The following is a 14898-nucleotide window of genomic DNA, read 5'->3' as shown; positions in this document are numbered from 1 at the left end:
TAGATACTATCTTTCAATTCCCATTTTGTTGTTACTGTATACTTAGATATAATTATCACGGTGGTGGGTTTATGGCTATCATTTGCTATTTTTAGTTTCTATTTGCCTCACTTGTCCATCTGTCCTGTGTAAGAATTTGTAACATCAGAGTTAAACTTACTTCCCTCCGGCCCTCTATGCTCTAGTCATTTCTTTCTACCATTGTCAACCACAAATTGACACTTGCCATTGGCACTTGCCATCTACTTCTACAAAGATTAAATTATGTGTTGCTGCAGCTGCTGACTTTCAGTACACTCTGAAAGGAGTTCAGGCTGGAGAGCAGAAATGAGGTGCTCTGTGCTCTGGGAAAAACTGGCAGAACAGGTCTTCAGATCGTTAGATTTTTTCAGAAGCTGATTTTGTGAGCCCAATTCTTATATCCCCTTATATTTACAAGAGCACTAAAATCTTTCATGTTGACTATTGCTGCCCCTTGTGACTAGCAGAAACAAAAATACATGCTTGATTGCATGTACTCTCCCTTCACTAAAATCACTTATATACGGACCGTCCCCCCTACCTCTGTGGAGCAGTTTCTCAGAGCTATTGGAATGCTGTCTTCCGGGCTGCAGTCCTCATTTTGCCCCAAATAAAGCTTAACTTGCAACTCTCATGTTGTGCATTCCTTTTAATTGGCACCGTGTTATGTTATAAACCCTACAAAATACTCTCATTATTTTGTCTCAATCAATACTCCTTTAAAGAAATGTAGTATAATATGATTGGAGAAGGAAATGGCAATCCACTCTAGTATTCTGGCCCGGAGAATTCCACGGACAGAGGAGCCTGGCAGGCTACAGCCCATGGGATCGCTAAGAGTCAGACATGACTGCAGGGACTAAGCATGCACACAGCATAGTATGATCATTTTAAAAGAGTTCTATTTTTACCCACAAGTTTCTCCTTTCTTGTATTCTTCCTCTGTGATCCCAGTTTCCACCTGGTATTTCCCTTGGTCTACGAATCACCTTTGAGCTTCTCTTGCAGCACAGGTCCTGTCCTAAAGAGGAGTCTCCTCCTCCACCCTCCACTGGGGCTGGGCAGCCTCGACTCTCTTTTTCTCCCAGAAAGATGGCTATTTTCTACATCTTAGTTCATTTAGGCTTCTTTGTGTCCTTCATTCTCTGACAGGTTTGAAAAAATGATTTTAGAGCTTTTCCTGTTTGCCTTCTTAAGTAGGATGGAAGGAACAGTGTCTTGCAATTTTCTTAATCTGCAATAGAAGTCCAAAATTTAGTTTGTTCATTTTAAAATGAAAAGTTCAAACTCTTGTCCATTTATTTGACCAATAAATGTTTCTGTGCAGTCCTTCCAGAAGCTTGGCATGCAAATGATAGAGGAGCATGAAACTTTCCTTTGAGTCACTTCTTAGAATAAACTTTTACATCTTTAATATGACCCTGCACATCCCATCTTTATATGCTGTTTGTACCTTGCACTTCTCTATCTTGAGGCTTGATAATTCTTGAGACTTTTATTATTTGTATTTCTGATTCATTTCCAGCCGTGTCAAGGAATGGCCCATTCATTTTGAAATGGTCGATGTGTGCTTTCATGCACATTCTCACCACCCTCCCTCTTACCTGGAAATGCCTTTTCCTTCTGTATGTGTATTCAATAACCATTCTCCTTTTTCTTCTCTTGATGGCTCCCTAAGTCATCTCTTTCCTCCATACTCCATGACTAGGTCCTAAAAGGTCCATTGTTGGATATGTGTGTAAATATTTTTGGTTTATGCCTCACTGTTCAACTGTTTCCAAATTTGTTTATTTGTTTTTTAAATATTTATTTATTTGGCTGCCTTGGGTCTTCGTTTTGACATGCCAGATCTTTGATCTTAGTTGCAGCATGCAGGATCTTTTATCTGTGGCGTGTGAACTCTTAGTTGCAGATTGTGGGACCTAGTTTATTGACCAGAGATTGAACTGGGGCTCCCTGTGTTGGGAGGGTGGAGTCTGAGCCACCTGATCACCAGACCCCCACGTTTGAATTAAGAAAGTGAATTCTAGGATAATTAACCCTACTGCTTGATTGCCCAGTACTTATACTGCTGCTGCTGCTGCTACTTAGTCACTTCAGTCATGTCCAACCCTATGGACTGTAGCCCATGAGGCTCCTCTGTCCATGGGATTCTCCAGGCAAGAGTACTGGAGTGGGTTGTATGCCCTTCTCCAGGGGATCTTCCTGACCCACGGATTGAAGCCAGGTCTCTTGCATTTCAGGCAGATTCTTTACTGCTGAGTCACCAGGGAATTGATTGATTGGCCAGTACCTGTACATTACTAACTATTTTGTCAATCACTTCAACAGGATTATCTGTATTTTGCATGGTACTTAGTTCTTAGTACAGGCTCAGTACATATTTGTTAAATAAATTAAGGTTCTCCAGGATGGTTGAATAGTTTGCTACAGGTTTTCCAGCTTCTAGGCCCTGTTCTGGGGCTTCCTTTATAGCTCAGTCAGTAAAGAATCTGCCTGCAATGCAGGGGACCTGGGTTCGATTCCTGGATCAGGAAGATCCCCTGGAGAAAGAAATGGCAACCTACACCAGTATTCTTGCCTGAAGAATCCCTATGGACAGAGGAGCCTGTCAGGCTACAGTCCATGGGGTTTCAAGAGTCAGATACAACTGAGCAACTAAACCACCACTACCACCAGGCCCTGTTCTATACTCTAGGACTCAAAGGAAAATGATGCACTACCTCTGGCCTTAATTGGGATCCATACATTATGTTCAGCAGCTATATCCTCCCACCCCACCATTTTGTTTTGGCCACTGCTGCACACAGGTGTATCCTAAGGGCACGTCCTATACACCCCACATCTTCTGGTTTTTGCATCATTGCCAATACTCTCTGAATGTACCTTGATCACTGTGGGGAGAGGACTTGGATAGTAAATACTCTTTTTTCTCCAAGCAGACTATTCCAGGCGCACTTAAGACAGTCCGTCAGAGGGCCTTGAGACAGGCTTGGACCTGTGACCCTTGGCTGCAGTGCTTGGACCTGGACAAATGTCTCCTTGAGCAGCAGATGCAAAGAAACCATCAGGGACTAAAAATAACTGTGTGCATTTAGTTGGGGAAAAGTATGAATGGTAAGATATAAAAAGACCAAAAACTCAACTGCCACTTCTGATGAACCAAGAGCAAAGGTAGGGTGCCGAACATTCTCCCTGCACGTAGCACCACCAACGCGGTGGGCAGCCCTCCAGGCCAACCTCTGGACCCATCCTGCACTCACCCCATTTCAGAGACCAGCTCAACCTCCAGCAGGGAGCAGACAAGGCATGCCTGTTACTTGTTTTCCCTCCCTTGTGCTGCAGCATGAATCCCAGTAAAGCCTTACCTGAATTTCTCATCTGGCCTCTTGTCTATTTCTATTGATTAGAGAGTCCAAGAACCTGGCTCCTTAACAGTCCCAGTGGATGGAACCCAGCTGCCTATGGGGCTGAGCAGTTCAACAGTTGCTTCTTGGATTGCTTTTCCCATCTCTCATCCTTCTCAGTGCCCACTCTGTTTCTTTAGGGAATCATGTCTCGAAGTAAATTCTCTGAGGGCAAGCCTTGTCTCTCCTTTTTGGGAGATCCAGAAGACAACCTATAAACAATTATTCACAGTATAATGTAGTCAGTGTGTTAACAATTACCAGGGTCATGAAAAACAGGGGAAGACTGAGGGCAGGAGGTGAAGGGGATGACAGAGGATGAGATGGTTGTATGGCATCACTGACTCAATGGACATGAGTTTGAGTAAACTCTAGGAGATGGTGAAGGACAGGGAAGGCTTCAGTCCTTCTGCCTTCTGCCACCCTCTGGCATGCTGCCTCCATGGGATCACAAAGAATCAGACCCAATTTAGTGCCTAACAACAACTTTACAGAAAAATTACATTTGAATCAGTTTTTAGGATGAGTAGAAGTAAGGCAGGCAGATAAGAGGGTAAAGGCATTCTGTGCTTAGGGAACAGTGGAGAAAAGGAAGGAGGGTAGACAGCTTCCAAGGTGGCCCCCAGGGTGTTCCCACCTCCTGGTGTTCACACTCTCCTGTAGCCCCTCCTCCCGCTTTGTACTGGGACTGAGCTGTGTGACCCATAGGATATGACAGAGTTGATGGTATGTTTCTCCTGGGTGCTAAAAAATTTGAGCTCCCATCTGGACTCTGTCCCTCTTGGGTCATATACAGCTGCTGTGTCATGAGGATCCTTAGGGGGCTGTGGAGTGGCCATGCATTGAGAAACTGAGGTCTCTGGCCATCAGTCAGCAAGAAACTCTCAACAATAACATGAGTGAGCAAGAGTCAGAGCCCTAGTCACGCTTTCAGTCTGTTACCAACCAGGGTTTTTGGCCTTCCTTAAACAACAGAGGGCTTTCCTTGTGGCTCAGCTAGTAAAGAATCTGCCTGCAATGAGGGAGACCTGGGTTTGATTCCTGGGTTGGGAAGATCCCCTGGAGAAGGGAAAGGCTACCCACTCCAGTATCCTGGCCTGGAGAATTCCACGGGGTCGAAAAGAGTAGGACACGACCGAGTGACTTTCACTTTCATTTTCAATCAACAGAAATTCATGCAAGGCTTTACTAGTGCTCCTGCTGCAGCAGGAAGAAGTGAAAATAAGTAACAGGTTCCCTTGCTAGCTCACTCCCCAAGGAGTAGGGGCAAACTGTTTCCTTACAAGGAGTGAGGGTAGGGGTGTGCCCAGGGATCAGGCTTTAGATGATTTGCCCACCCTTTTGGTGGTGTTGTGTGCAAGGGGCATGAGCAGTACCCCGTTTTTGCTCCTGGCTTTTCAGAAGTGGCAATTGGGATTTTGGTCTTTTTGTATACTCTTGTCCATAATTTGCCCCAACTACACATGCACACAGCTGTTTTTAGTCCCATATAATTTGTGGGTATTTTTTGCTGGAAGAGGCATCTGTCTGGTCTGGATGCAAGCCCTGCAACAAAGGATCCCAGGCCCCAGGTCCCGGTTTGTCTCAAGACACATCCGCCAGCTTGACTGCCACCTTGTGAAGACACCAGAGCCAGACCATCCAGCCTAGCTGCTCCTGGGTGGAGATAAGAAGTGTCTGGGATAATCGTGAGAAAAAAATGATGCACCCTGGAATTGCAAGTGGATTTTATTTTTACCTCCTTCTTACTCCAGAAATAATGACTGCATTGTCATAGGGTTAAGTCAGCATTGATGAGATTAAATGCATTGTCTTCGGAGACAGATTCTCACGTTAAGTCCCTCCTCTGGTGTGCACTAACTTTGTGATCTTGGGCAATTTTCTTGACTTTTAAACTTTAACTTTCTCACCTTTAATATGGGATTGATACTCACATTTATCCCATAGAATCGTGAGAGCTAAATAACATGGCACATGAAAAATTATCATATTTCTTACACATGAAAAACACACAGTAAATCTGAGCTGTCATTATACTGACAAAATGGTCTCAACTCCCAAAACTCAATTACAAATATAGGTTACAGAATAAGGTCAGAGCATCGCTTTTTCATAAATTCAACAGATACTCCCCCCCTTTTTTTTTCTTAATCAACTTAGTTCTAGGAATCTAAGAATTTGAAGAAGTGTAAAGGTATATCAATACCTTTAATTAGTAACCACTAACGTATTTCCCCAATGTGCTAACAAAAAGGTTGAAAGTAATCAGCCCATGAAAGGTTAATTAACTCAATCTTTTGCAGGTCAGAACAGGCTGGGCTGAGCTTCAGAATACTTCATTTGGGGAGAGAACCTTATGCCCGAAAGGAAAAGAGAAAGAAAATTCATTCCTTTTCAACAAACAAACAGAGAAATGGTGTCAAGAAGATTGACTGACAGCTCAACTTCTTTCCCATTTTTTTTCTCAAGACCTTTCCACTCCGAAAGTGGACTTGGTGCCAGGAATGCTGCTGAGAATAGGATCTGAGTAAGGAAATGGCGAAGTCAGTGTCTCCCAGGGCAGGATTCTGGGCAGTAAAGCAGAGGGGAGAGCTAGTCAGTACCCTGAGGCCAGCTGATGGTCAGCTTGCATTAGCTGTTAGAGGAAGTTTCTCTGAAGGGTCCTTCCCTCTCCATCACTTCCTATCTCTACCACCTCCTCTGATCCCCCTAGAAATTCTGTCTGCAGGGATCTTTTCTCTCTGTCATTCTTACCTTATGAATTGTAGTCATTGGACTTTGCTCCTGGGGACATTTGTGCATAAGTTCCCTCCATCCTCTTGATAGAAGCACCAGGGAACAGTTGGGGCAAGCGTTTGTCCGCATGTCAGTCAACTTCTCAGAACACAGGAAATCATCCTTGAGTTGGGCTTATTATCAGGCGCATGTTAAGGGGCCTTACAGCCTGAAGGGCAAGGCAGGGACAGCAGCAACGTGAGCCCAAGTGAAATGTACAGCCTCTAGGAAAGTAGACTGACATCTGCAGTTAGGATGAATTTCAATTAATCCTTCTGACATTGTGTGTGTTAGTCACTCAGTCATGTCCGACTCTTTGCAAGTCCAAGGCTGTAGCCCACCAGGCTCCTCTGTCCATGGAATTCTCCGCAAGAATCCTGGAGTGGGTTGACATGCCCTTCTCCAAGGGATCTTCCCAACCCAGAGATCGAACCCAGATGATCTACATTACCGGCAGATTCTTTACTGTTTGAGCTACCTGGGAAGCCCTATGGACCAATTTAAGGAAAGTATTTCCCCTTTCCTCATTTTTAAGCACAACACTTATAACCTGGGCTTCTTTGTGTCAGAATCTTGTGGTTACGTCAGATCAGCCTTACAAGGAAAACCATCAGAGCTGCTTTTTCTTGTCTCCCAACCCAGCTGTGACTCTGTCTTGGGGTTCTCTGATTACCCATAATGCCCGCCGCATCACCAGGATGGCTCAGGCAAGGCACACAGTGGCCTGATGAATGCAAAGTGCTAGGATGCAGGGAATGGCCTGTGGCTTCCAGCTTGGGTGAGACAAAATTCGAGATGGTGAGGGCAACTTGAAGAAATGGTACCCTAGCCAGAGTCCAGGACTTGGGATCTGGAAAAACAACAACAAAATGCAGCGAAAGCACTTCCATTTTTCTTTCCTTCTCATCTTTGTATCTCAAGGTAAAATTTTTAAAGTGAGAAGCATCATGGAAAAGTGAGGAACCATTGGAAAGAAAGTAAAGGGGGGCGTTCACAGGTTGATGGGCACTCTGAGGGGGTTTGCGTTCTCTAGAGAAGCAGCACTACCACTGAGAGGATACGTGGATCCTTTCCCTGTGGTCTCATCCAGGAGGGTTGTGCTGTGGTGGGAAGTCATCTCTCAGCACTGAGAGACAGAGCTGCCCCTGGGCAGGTCTCCTCCTGCACTCTTGGGGTCCGTGCCTGTGTTCTGTGAGGCTGTGGTGGAAATGTCTTGCTTCTTTGTCATATCTGAGTAATCTTAGAAAGGATGATCCTTGAGGTCAAGGAGGTCTGTTTTCACTGATGTCATCTGGTCCACCCACTGACGCCATGATACCTGCACTGTCTTATAGGTGACTGCACGGACAGTGTGTCATTTCTGACTGTGCTTTAGGGTGACTGTAGCACCCCTGGGACACTGGCAGAGTGCAACTATCAGTGTCCAGACCCTGGAAAGGACTGTCAAGACTTGCCTGTGACACACCGGAATCTTCTGAGCTGCCAGGCCACTCGTGTCCAATGAGGGCATCAGATTAGACCAGCTCCTTTCCCCTTCCCGCTCCATCAGTGTTGAGGTTTACATCAGCTCTTTATAAATCTAAATTATATGGAGATGACAGATGCATTTCTGTGTCAAACCTCAACCTTAGGAAAGAAGCAGCTTCCCTGGTCTTACTTTCTCAAACAGGGGTCATGATCTAAAATTTTCCAACCAGCCTGTCCTACTCAAATCATACCCAGATCATCTTAATTTATGAATTCCATACTGTTGGAAAAATATGAGTGATGTCTACAGAAACTTGAAACAGCCTCAAGCGCTTGCTGTAATATATACACAGCTATGGGCCCATAATGCTGGGTTGGCTTAAAAGTTCATTTGGGTTTTTTCATAAGACCTTAAGGAAAAACTTGAAGGAACATTTTGGCCAGTCTAACACAAACCTCCATAAGCAGATTAGAGAAATAAATCATTAACCAAGCAATATAATGGCAATTAGCTTCCACTCATGTAAGAATTTCAATGTGCTGGGCACACATGTTGTGTGCTAAATTTATATTAACTCAACTCTCACAATGACCCTACGAAGTGAGCTTTGTCTTTTACAGTTGAGGAAACATGACCCAGGTGGTCAGGCTGTGCTGAATGATACCTCTGGGTTCCTCCAGACATACCCTCCTATCTCTGCAATACCTGGGATTCCGTTGTACTACATCCTTCTTTAGCCAAGTGGAGCACAAAAGGCTTTGTGGTCACATGTTGCTGGGTGTGAGTTCTGACTCCGCTCTGAGCTGTGTGATTTCTGGTACGTTTCTGAACTTCTCTGAACTTCAGTTCCCTTCTCTGTAGAATGAAGGTCATTCCATTTACCTGTCAAATTGCAAGGGGGGCTAAATGAGACTGTCTGGCATGGTGAAGTTTCCAAAGTAAAGTTACTTCCTTCCTGCCTCGCACCTACTTCTTCACCCTTCCCTCTCCCTTCTCCCATCTGGATCCCTTGGCTTGATGAGCTGTGCATTGTTTATTTCCTGTGCTTCCCCAGAAAAAGGGTTGTATTCACCCTTTATCTGTAAGCCCTTCATGTGATCTGTTCTCTCTTTTCTACTCACAAGTATTTCCTTTTTGGATCCACCAACTTCATTAGGCTGGGGAGCCCCATTCTTCACAGTCTTTGCAGAACAGCCCATGGGGACCCAATTGTGGGGCTTTGAACATCTTCTCTGTCCCTGCTCAGGACAATCACCTCCCAGAATTCAAGAAACAGTCATATAATAGCATCACAGACAGGAGTCAAAGGAGGTTGTGCGTACTCAGTCCCTCAGTCATGTCCAACTCCTTGCAATCTTAGGGACTGTTGTTCACCAGCTCCTCTGTCCATGGGATTTCCCAGGAAAGAATACTGGAGTGGGTTGCCATTTCTCCCTTTAGGGGAACTTCCTGACCCAGGGATCGAACCTGAGTCTTCTGCATTGGCAGGTGGGTTCTTTACCACTGTGCCACCTGGGAAGCAGAGGAGCTCACTGGATTCTAATTCTATATAAAACAAGCTGGAGTTGTATAATGAAGTTGAACAGATTTATAGCTGCTTTAGAGAGACTGTGACCCCAACTGACAAAAGATGGGAAACTCGGGGAGGTGGCTGCCTCATCAACCTTGCCTTGGAATATAGCCTGGTTTAGGGGCTGATATATTGTTCCCCTTCAAGGTATGTTGAGCTTCTAATTTCTGAATTTTCACTTTTAAGGCATTCACAGAATGTTATACCTAGGAGACTGATGGACTCCTTTGAAACTTAAATAACCCAAAGGAGCCATCCAAATCAGTGGGTAGAATACGCATTCATGCATTTTTAAAAAGGCATATTATATACATCAGAGAGTTGGATGGCTCATTAGGAAGTGTTTGGTGGAGTATGTAATTCAGGATTTAATGTGCTGTCCATGGACTAAGCTTACTGGGGCTGTGCTGAAGCTGTTTTATTTTCCTTTCTTTTCCATAGTAACATCAGAAGTCTAAAGCATTTACACAAAATGACTGACTAATCATTTGCATAGTTTCATTTTTGAAATCTAAGCCTTTTTCAAGTTAGATAAAGACCAGACGTACCTAAAGCCAACATGCCTTCCCTGAAACTTAAATAACCTTGGTAAAACCTTCTCTTCTTTCTTCTTTTGATTTACAGCTAAGCTGAGAGTAAGTTATTTGAACTTTTGTCTTTGGGGGACTTTCTGTGCTTGGAATCTCAGGATTCCTCATAGGAAACATGCTTCAGTTGAACTAAACTCTATACGCATGTAGTAATATTTTATTCTTTTGCATTTGACTAGTCTTTCTATTGGAGAAGGCAATGGCACCCCACTCCAGTACTCTTGCCTGGAAAATCCCATGGATGGAGGAGCCTGGTAGGCTGCAGTCCATGGGGTTGCGAAGAGTCGGACATGACTGAGAGACTTCACTTTCACTTTTCACCTTCATGCATTGGAGAAAGCAATGGCAACCCACTCCAGTGTTCTTGCCTGGAGAATCCCAGGGACGGCGGAGCCTGGTAGGCTGCTGTCTATGGGGTCGCACAGAGTTGGACATGACTGAAGCAACTTAGCAGCAGCAGCAGCAGCAGCCTTTCTATTCTTCAAGATTAAGAAAGAAGAGGCAGGTGGTGAGCAAGATTTAAAGGAAATCAATGTGATGACCAAAGTTTGGGGAACTATATATATTCATGATATGAGAGGAGTAATCAGGTCAAGAGGGATGACACTCAACTCTTTGCATCTTGTGTGGATTCCAAGACCTGTGTTATCCCCCATTCCTGCACATTGTATCTCTTTTCTTCATTTTTTTCCTGCCAAAATTTATGGACATAAAACATATTTCTCATTAGTTGCTGTTTGAATTGGCTACACAGAAATATCCAAATGACTAGTGCATCCATATGGCTATTGAGAGTCTGTGAAATTCCTTTTTTTTTTTAATATTCAAATGCATCACTTTGTTTTCCTTGTAAGGCAGCCATACATTACACACCTTAAGCACGTGACAGTCACGTGATTTCTTCAAAGAGCCCTGGAGCTGCCACAGCTCTCCAGGGGCCTACAGCCCGAGCAGGCCTGAGGAGTCAAATGTTAAAGCTTTCTCCACAGCCACACGTTCCTTTGATGTTTGGGTTATTGAACACAAACTCACTGGATCATTTGGTTCGACATAGCCCATTTCTGTCCCTAACAGTGTTAGCTGTGCTTTCTTCTGGATGAACGCTCCGACTCCATCTCGAATAACTTCTTTGTCAGAGTCTCCTTTTGTCTTTGTATAGTCTAAAGTGCAGGAAACACCATTTCAAACCCTGGTTCGGACACCAACTCTCGCACCAACACATTCAGGCTTATCTTTAGGAAGTTGTTTTATCTGTTTATGGCTGAAGGTGTTTTTACTTTATCCAATGCCATAGATACTGGAGAAATTTTCCATCCTCAATACTGTATTTCCTTCGTCATTCCCCAGGCTACTTTCATTTTGTTTTCAGCGTGAGGGTGGCCTAGGTGGGCTGCGGCCTTCTCTGTGGGCCGCACTAACGAAGTGGGCGTCCCTGCCATCCTGGCCCCCTGATGCCAGGGGCTGCAGTTCTGTCATCTTTACCGCTTGCCACAGACACCATGGGAGCAAGCGAAATTCATGTTTTTTTTTTTGGGGGGGGGCAGTTTGGCTCTGCCTTTTTAATTTTTTTTTTCTGTTTATTTATTTTACTTTACAATATTGTATTGGTTTTGGCATACATGAACATGAATCTGCCACGGGTGTAACACGTGTTCCCCATCCTGAGCCCCCCTCCCAGCTCCCTCCCCATACCATCCCTCTGGGTCATCCCAGTGCACCAGCCCCGAGCACCCTGTATCATGTATCAAACCTGGACTGGAAATTCATTTCACATATGATATTATACATGTTTCAATGCCATTCTCCCATATCATCCTGCCCTCGCCCTCTGCCACAGAGTCCAAAAGACTGTTCAATACATCTGTCTCTTTTACTGTCTCACACACAGGGTTATTGTTACCATCTTTCTAAATTCCATATATATGCGTTAGTATACTGTATTGGTGTTTTTCTTTTTGGCTTACTTCACTCTGTATAATAGGCTCCAGTTTCATCCACCTCATTAGAACTGATTCAAATGTATTCTTTTTAATGGCTGAGTAATACTCCATTGTGTATATGTACCACAGCTTTCTTATCCATTTATCTGCTGATGGACATCTAGGTTGCTTCCATGTCCTGGCTATTATAAACAGTGCTGCGATGAACATTGGGGTACACGTGTCTCTTTCAATTCTGGTTTCTTCAGTGTGTATGCCCAGCAGCAGGATTTCTGGGTCGTGTGGCAGTTCTATTTCCAGTTTTTTAAGGAATCTCCACACTGTTTTCCATAGTGGCTGTACTCGTTTGCATTCCCACCAACAGTGTAAGAGGGTTCCCTTTTTTCCAGACCCTCTCCAGCATTTATTGCTTGTAGACTTTTGGATTGCAGCCATTCTGACCAGCGTGAGATGGTACCTCATTGTGGTTTTGATTTGCATTTATCTGATAATGAGTGATGTTGAGCATCTTTTCATGTATTTGTTAGCCATCTATATATCTTCTTTGGAGAAATGTCTGTTTAGTTCTTTGGCCCACTTTTTGATTGGATCATTTATTTTTCTGGAATTGAGCTGCAGGAGTTGCTTGTATATTTTTGAGATTCATTCTTTGTCTGTTGCTCTGTTTGCTATTATTTTCTCCCATTCTGAAGGGTGTCTTTTCACCTTGCTTATAGTTTCCTTTGTTGTGCAGAAGCTTTTAATTTTAATTAGGTCCGATTTGTTTATTTTTGCTTTTATTTCCAATATTCTGGGAGGTGGGTCAAAGAGGATCCTGCTGTGGTTTATGTCAGAGAGTGTTTTGCTTATGTTTTCCTCTAGGAGTTTAATAGTTTCTGGTCTTACATTTAGATCTTTAATCCATTTTAAGTTTATTTTTGTGTATGGTGTTAGAAAGTATTCTAGTTTAATTATTTTACAAGTGGTTGACCAGTTTTCCCAGAACCACTTGTTAAAGAGATTGTCTTTTCTCCATTGTATATTCTTGCCTCCTTTGTCAAAGATAAGGTGTCCATAAGTGCATGGATTTATCTCTGGGCTTTCACCTCAAAAAACAAGAAAAAAGTCAAATAAATAACCTAACTACACCTAAAGCAACTTGAAGAGGAAGAAATTATGAACCCCAGGGTTAGTAGCAGGAAAGAAATCTTAAAAATTAGGGCAGGAATAAATGCAAAAGAAACAAAAGAGACCATAGCAAAAATCAACAAAACCAAAAGCTGATTCTTTGAGAAGTTAAATAAAATTGACAAACCATTAGCCAGACTCATCAAGAAACAAAGGGAGAAAAATCAAATCAACGAAATTATTTTCATTTTGGCCCCTGCGGAGCTGCAGAAGGAAGTGAATTCAGCTCTCCTCTGGGGAGCTGCAATCTCTCCCAGCTTAGTCTGTGGAGAATGGGTTGGCTTGAGGCTTCTGTTGAGAGTCTGAGAACCACAAGCTCTTACCTAGAGCTTCCTGACCCAAGCTGAGGGCATCACAACCAAGAAAGAAAAGTGGACTTTTAAACCAGTATTTGGGAAGCAACATAAACAGCTTCCAAGTTATTTAACACTCTGTGGATGGCACATAGAGAAACAGACTTCATTTGAAATATGGAGGGGAGTGTGTGAAAATTCCCTTCCCTAGGTGCCCTTAAAAGCAGAAAAGGGTTTGGGTTTTCTTTATTTTTTATTTTCATTTTTTTAAATTTCATTTTTATTGATCACAGTTGCTTTACAATGTTGTGCTGGTTTCTGCTCTCCAGCAAAGTGAATCAGCTGTGTGTATACTTGTATCCCCTCTTTTTTTGGATTTCCTTCCCATTTAGGTCGCCACAGAGCATTGAGTAGAATTCTCTGTGCTACACAGTCGGTTCTCATTAGTTATCTATACATCAGTTCCATTCTCCCAATTCCTCCTACCCCTTCCCTCCCCTGGGTGTCCGTATGTTTGCTTTCTATGTCTGTGTCTATTTCTGATTTGCAAATAAGTTCATCAATGCCATTTTATTAGAGTTCCACATTTATGCATTAATATTTGATATTTGTTTTTCTCTTCTGATTTATTTCACTCTTTATGGCATTTTCTTTAATCTGTTATTTCCAACAGCATTAGGTACAGCTTCATGTTGTGGGTAGAAAGAAAGGGCAAAGAGGGAGAGGATAATTTATTAAACATGGGCTGTGTGCTAATCACAGCAATCTCTGTGTCAGATACTTTACACACATCCATGATTTTGTTCCCCATTCCCACTCATCAGGGTGACCATGTTCATCCCTGTGCGTGCGTGCATATGCTAAGTCACTTCAGTCATGTTCAACTGTTTATGAGGCCATGGTCTGTAGCCTACCAGGCTCTTCTGTCCATGGAATTCTCCAGGCGAGACTCTGGAGTGGGTTGCCATGCCCTCTTCTAGGGGATCTTCCCGACCCAGGGCTTGAACCCACATCTCTTACCTCTCCTGTGTTGGCAGGCAGGTTTTTTTTTTTTTTTTTTACCACTAGAAGCACCTGGGAAGCTCTATGATCACCCCTACTTACAGATAAACAAATTGAAACAGAAGGTGAGAAACTTCATCCATGACAACGTTGCTGTCTTGGTTCTGCAGCTGAGAAACTGTGTGACCTGTTCCTGCATGAAGGGTATCTCTGGTTCATGTCCTCCTTTGTCCAGTGAATGAGTTGGACTAGGATTCTTGTGGATTCTGGGAGGAAGGGTCTGGACTCGAATATTCCAAGTATTTTCTGTAGATTCTGTGGTCTCTTATCAGAAGAACAGGCTAGATGACTCTCAGAGTTCCACAGTGCCTGTCAACCCATCTGGTAGATCAGGTCCACATGGCGGAGCCCAAGGTGCTGCTCAGAACCTCCACTGTTAGGACCTGTTAGGACCGCGAGGAATGTTGTCTTGTTCTGGCTGGAGAAAGTGAGGACTCAGGTTATGGGCTTCTGAAAAGTGAGGGGTTAAGGGACTGCACAGTGCTTTGCTCAGAAAACACAAATGTGAAACTTGTGGTCAGCAGCTGAAGTCTTTCTTGATCACTTCTCAGGTGTTCCTGACTCCCTTTTCTAACTGCACAGGGTGATATATTCTTCTGCTTTAT

This window comes from Bos indicus, chromosome 13 (genome assembly GCF_029378745.1).
Source record: "Bos indicus isolate NIAB-ARS_2022 breed Sahiwal x Tharparkar chromosome 13, NIAB-ARS_B.indTharparkar_mat_pri_1.0, whole genome shotgun sequence".
In the NCBI taxonomy this organism is placed as follows: domain Eukaryota; kingdom Metazoa; phylum Chordata; class Mammalia; order Artiodactyla; family Bovidae; genus Bos; species Bos indicus.
This window is presented reverse-complemented; position numbering follows the sequence as displayed.